Genomic DNA, 9,393 nt, shown 5'->3' on the forward strand with positions numbered 1-9,393 from the left:
GCCTGTCTGTATAGACCTCCAGGTCTCTATGGTTGGTACTGGGATGTCACCACACTTGGCTCTGTTCCCTAGTGTGACTTTGAACACACAGAGACCCTGCCTGTCATGTGATCAGATTAAGGGCATGTGCTACCACTGCCTGACTTTTGTATTAATGGCTTGATATTTCCTCTAATTTCCAGACAAACTTTATTTATTAACTTACAAATAAAATATCACCACATTTCAGCACAAATAAAATATCACCACACTGGGCTGACTCTCACGGACCTGGTCACAGATGTTATTCACACCTCTGCCAGCTTTTAGAGGGTCTCACTCTGGATGCTGACCAGGACCCTACAAGGACATTCCACTGTCTAGTAAAACATATGATTGGATCCTGTATCTATGCTCCTTGCAGACTCTGGGTCTGACCTGATTTCTACCACACTGCATGATCTGATTCTAATATCTTCCCTACTCTGGAAAAGAATCTACTAGCCAGATTTCAGCATACATTCTCTTGAGAGTGTGTTTACTAGAGGAGACACTGTCATGCCCCAGATCACAGGGACCCCCAAAAGAACACCACAGAGACCGAACCCCCCATGTAAAAGCAAAGAGCCTTTATTCTCTTCAAGCTCCGAGCTTGGTCTCACTGTCTGTCCTACACAGCAGTGAGAGCAAAGAGCCCTGAGCTCAGGTGGGGCAGAGTTATCAGAGCAGAGATCTCGGTGAGGGGATTTCCAGGGTCCAGGACCCTGATTGGCTGACAATTGTCTAGGGGTATCTGTAAAACAAAAATAGGTGTGTGCTAGACTCAAGGACATCTGGCCACCTTATCTAATGGTTGGAATGTTTGGGATGTCGGGTACTTCCTCACCCCTAGGTGGATGAGTCTTTGAAAAGACCATTGCTCTGAGGGAAGCTGAGGGTGCTGAGGGAGAGGGTTTCCCAGCATCCCCTTGCTGTGGCTGCTTATAGCTTTTGTATGCCTTGCTGTCTCACCCCTTTCTCCCTGAAATCGATTTATCTTTGCATTTTTATTTGGTGAACGGGTGTTTTGCCTACACATAGGTCTGTGCATCACAGATGTGACTGGTGCCTGAGTAGGCTATAAGGAGGCTTGGATCCCCTGTGACAAGAGATACAGACCACTACCAGTGTTCAGAATTGGTTCTAGTTTCTCCAGATAATCACCACTACTCTTAAAAGCTTAGTCATCTCTCCAGTCCCACATCCCCTTTAAATTATTCTGCTCATGATAAAGGAGGTTTTCTGGGAGTTATATACCTTAGGCATTGCTCCTGTTACAGCTTACCACTGGAAGAGTGTGATCTCCAGATCACCAGTCACTCCTGTACCAACTCTGGGCCTTTTCCACTTCTGTTTTGTAATTTTTCCTGTTTACATAGCTGATAAGCTAGAGACTACTGACCATCTTTCACTGCTTCTGAAACCTCTAATCCAACTTTACCCAGTTTCAGGCCTGGGCGCTCCAGCAGCCCTGACCTAGATGTCTTCCTCCACACTGTGGAAAAGAGGAGCCCAGCCTCGTCAGTTTTTATTTCCAGTTTCTGGAGGGAATTAAACTGGCCCACAGTGCTGTGTCTCATCTGGGTGTGTCCTGTCTATGACAGCAGCTGGGGGAGCTTCTGTCATTGTCCCACAAGGCCCATGGAGGACTGCGACAACAGGAGTCTCTGTGGTATTGTTACCATAGTTGTAAGGCTCGATGCCTGGATTCTGGCAGCTTCTACACGCTGCACTTGTCCATTCAGTCATGATACTATTAAAAAGACATGGACAGTGAAAAGGAGAGAAAAGAGATTTTCTGAATGCAGCCACACTGGGCAGAGGCACACAGGGGTCCATTTGCTCCCTGCTACCCACAACTTCATTTTAGATCCAGACATGAGCTTTAGATATAAATGTAGGACAGTAGGATTTTTTCCTGTTCAATTTGGTAAAATTTCCTATTTTACTCTCATATAAGGCTAGAGATTTCTGGCCATCACTCACCTCTTACAGCTGCTATAATCCAACCTTCTCCAGTTTATTCCTTAGAGATTCTAGCAAGTTGTACCCACTTGCCCCCTTCACTCTTGACCTCCTGACTTTGAACTCACACACCACCTGCCTTTACCTCTAAAGTGCTGGAATTACAGGTGTGTTTAGGGATGGTCAGTTCCTCTTACAAGTTTTGAAATATGTTTACTTGCTCATGTGTATGAATGAAGCAGCAATCTGAGAAGTGGCATTCACAGAAAAGAAGTATATGGTTGTTTTGTGAACTGTTACTGTTGCTTTGAGACAAGGGTGGTGGTGCTCATCAAGGCCTTGACCTCCTGATTCTCATGCCTCTCCTATCCAAGTGCTGGGACTGCAAAAATGCACCAAAAAACACCCTGCAGAGGCCCTGGGACCAGGATCTCTAATCAGGACTAAACTGTGATAAACCAGGACTGCAGATGTTTGCAGTGCAGGATGCAGAGATAGAGTCACTGGAAATCCCGTGGATAAAGACTCAGGATAAATCCCCAGAGATGTACATCAGCGAATATGGACTTGCCTTTTCTTTAGGGACTGAATTTCATGCCAGGTCATTGTACACAAAGAAATTCCCTAACTTAACATGTACTTATCCACAATGGAGACCCTGCAGTCCAGGGCCACACACAACATGTACTCTTCTTTCCCCGCCCACCCTTCATCCTCTTATAGTACACTAAATAAATCTCTTCTTTCTACTCCAATAGAAAATGAGATTGAGTCATTGGCCACCAATCCCTTCCCCAGTTGTCTACAGCAGTGATAAAAATCTGTGCTCTAAGGAGGATATTAGTATTTTTTAAGCACTTGGATTCTTTTCCATAAACTGAAACAACTTCTTATGGTCACAAAATTTTCTGCTGAAACTTGTGGTAATTGTAACAACTGAAATGTGATAGTATTTTTTTAATGTGTGAACATCAAAAGATGTGTGGGCTTAATCAAAATCATGGCCTTGTTTAAAAAAATAAATATTATGACAACAATATAAAAGAGTCTCTTGTGGACAAGCATAGAGTAGTAGATAACTATGAAGGAGTCAGTGATGTATCAGGATCACAGTGTAAATAGCCTTGAACAGGTACCACCTGTGTCAACTTAGCCGAGGATCAAAGGTAAAAATCTACCCTGATTAGGTGTGGTGGCTCGTGTCTTTAGTGACAGCACTCTAGAAGAAGAGGCAGGTATATCATTCTGTGCCCAATGCTGTTGTGGGGTATTTGTACACTGTGGGAAGATGTATTGCTGTGACTGGTGTAATAAAAAGCTGAACTGCCAATAACTAAGCAGGAGGTATAGGTGAGACTTCCGGGAAGAGAGAGAACTCTGGGAAGAAGAAAGGCAGAGCTGCCTGGCAGATGTGGAGGAAGCAGAAGGGGCCGTAAGGAGATGAGATAACAAACTGCTTACCAGAACACAGGTTATAAAATATACGTTAATTTAAGTTATATGAACTAGTTAGGAACAAGCCTAAGCTAAGGCTGAGCATTCATTAGTAATAAGTCTCCCTGTCATTATTTGTGAGCTGGTGGTCCTAATGAGAAGAGCACTTGCTGCTCTTGTAGTAGAGCAGAGTGTGTTCTTCTCACCAGGCTCCCCAGCCCACAAGGTCCTCAAATTCCAGGTCTGTGGTTTCTGTTTTCCTCTGCTAGCCTCACCAGGCAACTGCATTTCTGGCATGCAAACAGAAAGGGAATGGGGTGACCAAAAAATAAATATAAATTAATGTATATGTAAAAAAATCCCTCTCACATATTTCTGTGAAACTGTACATTCCAGGCTATAAAAGAAACCAAAAAGTTTAAAAAGAGAGAGACAGAGAGAAGGAGAGAGAGAGATACATAAGAAAGGTTAGAAAAAGGACATTCAAAAATGTAAACTTCCTAATCATCTGTCTTTTATCATATCAGTTAAATTTGGAAAATAGTTACTTCTCTCTTGAAATATTCCACACACAATCAATTAGTAATATCTCCAATGAGGTGGATGTCTCAAAACTCCTGATGTCTAACATGGTGAATATGGGTTGATACCCACGTAAGCATAATTACTGTTGAAGTGTACACAATTTCTAAGCCTATGTGGAGCTCTTAACTTCAAAGCATGTGAGAAATGCTGACTTCCTAGCTTCTCGGTTGGACTCAGAAGGATGTTGTTACCAGGACTGGGATGACAGGTATCAGAGTGAAGCAGTGTGTACCAGACGCTGCTCCTGGACACCAGGTACCAGCACTTAGGTGAGAATCAGAACTGGGTGCTGATCCCAGGAGTCAATTTTTCCATTACCCAACCCAACAGGCCGCTGTCACTCTCACTGGGAAGTTTTAGAGAAGACATTCAGCTGCACTAAGGCCAAGGTTATAAAGTAAACAGAGACCAGTGGAGACGCAAACCTGAGCCATTACTCAGGATGAAGACCCATGAGCCTCTCTTTCTGCTGTTGGTGGTCACCTAGGTTCTTGGTGTTCTTCTTCCTGTTCACCCTTTAATCCCTTGCAACACACTTAATAAATCTCTTCTCTCCTACTCCAACAAAAACTGTGACACCAGACACCAGAGGGTGAGTGCAGGGAGCAGAGGGAAAAGCCCTCTTTAGAGATGACCAAGGGTGCAAGTGAAGCAGCCTTTGTCCTTGCCCAAAAGGACCCTCTTGCCACCCAAGCTAGGCAGGTTCCTGCTTTGTTCCCTCCTGGCCTGTGCTCCTAGAGTGTGACCCTTCAGAGGTTTACCTATCATCACTTGCCACTGCTAGCTTCATAATCTCTGTGGATTTCTACACTCTGCTGTCCCCGTCTAGCCTCCCAGAGACTCATTCATTACTTTTCAGCTAAGTGGACCACATGAAGTTTGTGGGATTCCACAGTGAGGTGGACATTCCCAGGATGCAGCAGGGGCACAATGGGCTGAGAAGGAATAACAGAAGCAGTACAGACAGAAAGCCACACACATCCATCATTGGGTGCATTTAAGGATCTTGCTCCTAGAAACAAAACAGAGGCAGGATGGAGAGTGACCGGAGTCAGTAAGCAAGACCTAGAGCCATCCTCATACATGAGATCACAGCAACTCAGGTCTCCAGGCTCATGCTAACCTACCAGACAATTAAGTCTGACAATGCAGACATGGAGTGAATGACATACCAGGTCACTGCGTGCGCGCGCGCGCACACACACACACACACACACACACACACACACACACATGCCATTAAAGAACAGTACTTGTCCAAAGCAGAGCTCCTTCAACCACTGCCATACACAGCAACTAGAACTCTTCTTCCTGCCTACCATGTAGTTTTTTGCAACAACTCTATGCTGTCTCTACTATAACATAAAATGTGAATCAATCATTTTGCCTCCCAGCTCTTCTTCAGCTCACCAAAGCATTGATAAACACTAAGCTCTACGGGGACCATTTTGAGAGCACTTGAATTCCTCACTATAAGCTTAACCATGTCCTAATGCTTACAGATTTTTCTGTTGAAATTCATGCTAATATTAACAACTCAGATCTAATAATATTTATTTAAATGCATGAACACTGAAAGATCTATAAGCTTGGTCAGCAATAGTCTACCTTTTGAAAGTAACATTCATTAACAAAACATCCACTCAATGAACACGACTCTCCTGTGGACATGGATGCAGCAGATTATGAAGGATCCAATGATGTCCCATTTTCCAGAATGTAGCACCACCTGTGTCAAACTAGTGACGTCTCAAAGAGAAATATCACCAATGAGCCCAGCAAAATAGCCCACACCTTCAACTCAGCACTTCAAGGCAGAGGTATATGGATGTCTGTGAGTTGTAGGTCAGCCTCAAAAGAAAGGAAAATGATGTGAAGACATTAATAAAAATATGCCCGCTGTGGCTGGAGAGATGGCTAATCTGTAAAGAGGACCAGAATTGGAGTTCCAGAAGTCTGGGAGCTCACAACCTCCTGTCCATCCTACTACAGGTTTCTGACACCCTCTTCTAACCTCCAGAGACAACTGCACTCCCCACACTCACACATAAACACACAAACATTCACATAAGCACCAACTGAAAATAACTCTTAAAAATATTCTTTCTGTATATTTCTGTGAAACTATATTTTGCATATAATTGTAAAACAAACAAACAAAAACAGAGGCATTAAAAAGGAAAATCGGAATCCGAGGGAATTTTAGTGGGAGAGATGAGGTCAAGGACAGGCAGAAATGTAAATATCTTTTCACCATATCATTGTACTTTGGAAAGTAGTTATTACTTTTTATAAACATTTTGCTTATATGAAATTTGTAATATATGTGTTCAATTAAGCAAATGTCTCAAAAATTCTCAGTTCCTAACACAATGAACATAGATTGATACAATATACATAACATGAGTACATGTAGACATCCTGACACAGACATGTTTGAAAATCATTGACTCGATGGCCTCTGAGCTGGGCACAGAAGGGTATTATGACTAGGACCAGCAGGACAGAGATCAGTGTCATTGTCCCCCAACACTGCTCAACCATACCAGGACCCAGAGATGGATCTGAGTTGTGGAAGCAGGGCCCTAGAGATTCCTCTTCCAGGTTTTCATCTCTCCATGACCCAATCCAAAAGGATTGTTTCATTACCATCGGGAATTCCTAGAGAAGCCAATCAGACTCCTCCACATCAAGACTGTAACATGAACAGACTAAGCAGAGACTCAGTCTGCACTCATCATACGGGATGAAGACCCTTGCACCCCAGGCTCTCCTGCTGCTGCTCCTGGCCAACCTGGCCCTGACCAACCATCTAGATGGTGAGTGTGGGTGTCCATAGGGAAATTTCCTAACCCAGAGGAGCAAAATGCCTCCTACCCTAGGGCAGCACAACCAAGGAAGTGTGTCTCCACCTCTGTCCCAGATCGTCCAGCCTGTTCCCTTCTCCATTCTGCGTTCTGACCCTGACCCCTGCTTAAGCCCCCCAACCTGGAGCCCCCATGTATCAGCATGGGGTCCTAGGAGGAAATTAGGTATCTAAAGGCCCACCTCACCTAGGTTCACACTCGATGCTGTTTTTCCAAACCCTGCTGACCTGGCCCGGCCGCGTGGATTTCTATTTTACCCATCTTGGCTATGTGGATGACACACAGTACATGGGATACAACAGCAGAGCAGAGACTCCAAGGATGGAACCTCGTGCTCCCTGGATGCATCAGAAGAAGCCAGATTTTTGGGAGTATGAGACACAGAAAGCCTTGCAATTCAAAAAGCAATTAACAAAAGAATTAAAGGCAGTGCTCCAGATCTACAACCAGAGCACAGCTGGTGAGTGAACCCAAATCAGAAATCCCAATCTTTGAGGTCCCCATGGGGTTGCCCCTGGTCACTATGTCTGAGGTTCACACACAGAAAATATGGCTCATGGAGACTAGGCTCCAGAGAGCCATAGGACACTGACCTGGATTTCTGTGCAGCTGAAATCCAAACCTGGCCAATTAGAAAGGCCAAATTGGAAGGGCCGACCAAATAGAAGGCCCCCACCAAGGGACCTGCCCTGTAGGACTGACTGAGAGTGGGGATTTGGCCAGGATATCACACAGTCCAGATGATACATGGATGTTCGGTGATGCATGGAGGGTACTTCCATCGTGGATACTATGAATTAATCTAGGACGGCTGGGATTACATTGCCTTGAATGAGGACCAGAGCACCTGGACTGCGTTCGGCAAGGCAGCTCAAGTCATCGGGTATCAGTGGAAGGTGTAGGGTTTTGCGGAATCGTTGAAGCCATTCCTAGAGGACACCTGTGTGAATATTCTCCGAGACTATCTTGAGAAAGGGAAGGAGATTTTGCTGAGAACAGGTAAGGAAGGGAACTGGGCCGTCTGCTCTGAGACTGGAGCTCCTGTCCCCTGAGAAGTCCTCCTCGGCAGGGAGCAGCTGCAGTAAGGATTCTGCCGTGCAACAAAGGTGCAAGGTTACTCCTGGGTTTCCTGATTCAGTGGGAGGGCCAGTTCAGTGTGTCCCATAAGCAGCACTTCCCCCACCCCCATCTGCTTTGTGAGCCATGCCCACTCCCAGACCCGGTCACTGTTCACGTACCGTGACTCCAGTGTTGCTGCGTGCCTCCATCCCCACCCAGTCAGAACCAGAAGTCCATATCCCAGAGGGAGACCTAAAGGCTCCTACTCTGTGCTGGCTTTCACAGATTCTCAGACTATCCAAAGAATAGATGATCCTCTTCAGATCCTGCGTTTAGGTCAATAGGTGGAGTCTACAATCCTCCTCCACCCCAGCTCTCCCATCCATTCCAAACGGTATCACACGAGTTTTGCTGAATCCATAAGAAGAATGAAAAAAGGACTGAATTTTTCAATTGTTTCCCTCAGATACCCCCAAAACATATATGACCAATAAGGTCAGACCTGATGGGAAAATTACCCTGAGGTGCTGGGCCCTGGACTTCTACCCTGCTAACATCACCCTGACCTGGCAGAGGGATGGGAGCAACCAGACACGGGACATGGAGATGGTGGACACCAGGCCTACAGGGAATGGGACCTTCCAGACGTGGGCAGCTGTGGTGGTGCCTTCTGGGGAGGAGCAGAGATACACATGTCATGTGGTCCATGAGGGGCTGTCTGAGCCCATCACACTGCAATGGGGTAAGGAGTGGGTGTGAGCACAGAGCCAGTTGGAGTATTTGAAGGAAATGGAGCTGGGTCATGACTGATAGCTGGAGGACAGAGGCCTCACTGTTCCTTCCATTCTCTGTCAGAGCCTCCTCAGCCCTCTGTCCCCGTCATTCCAGTTGTCACTGGCCTGGTTCTTGGAGCTGTGCTTGTAGGAGCTGCGGTGACTTTTCTGATGTGGAAGAGGAGGACTAAAGGTGAGGGAAGGGCAGGGTCTGAGTTCAAGTCTCCATGGCAAATCAAGTCCAGCTGAGACTGTGCCCTGCCACATGAGAGCCAAGATTCATCCACACAGTTGCTTACTCAGCCTTGTGCTGATGTGCTGACATTAACTCTATTGTGAAGGAGATAATGAACAGATTCATCACTGCAGTGGCAGAGGTGGCAGAGACCTGATCCTCAGCTGTTAATACGGAAAATCTCTACTTATGACAGATATCCAGGAACCCAGTTAGTCCTCTTAATGTACAGCATCCCACCGTGTTTCCTCATCTTTCCCTGGATGTGCAGTCAATCTTCTGCAAACTTCCCTGAGATGAGAACTCTGAAATAAGAATCAGGAGATGTCTCTAAGCCAACTAGATCCTCCTGCATCCATGAGCACTAAGAAAAGGGATTATCCCCAGGGGTTAAAAGAAACATCTATGTTCAGACTTGCCAGTAATTACAAAGGGGGGCTCATCCCTGGGACACCTG

At 45.6% G+C, this 9,393-nt stretch overlaps 1 pseudogene; it reads left to right on the forward strand.

Annotated features, from left to right (window-relative positions):
- Nucleotides 1–6,748: 6,748 nt before the first annotated feature.
- Nucleotides 6,749–8,950, forward strand: LOC118575945 (annotated as a pseudogene).
- Nucleotides 8,951–9,393: the final 443 nt, after the last annotated feature.

Source organism: Onychomys torridus, unplaced genomic scaffold (assembly GCF_903995425.1).
Source record: "Onychomys torridus unplaced genomic scaffold, mOncTor1.1, whole genome shotgun sequence".
NCBI lineage: Eukaryota > Metazoa > Chordata > Mammalia > Rodentia > Cricetidae > Onychomys > Onychomys torridus.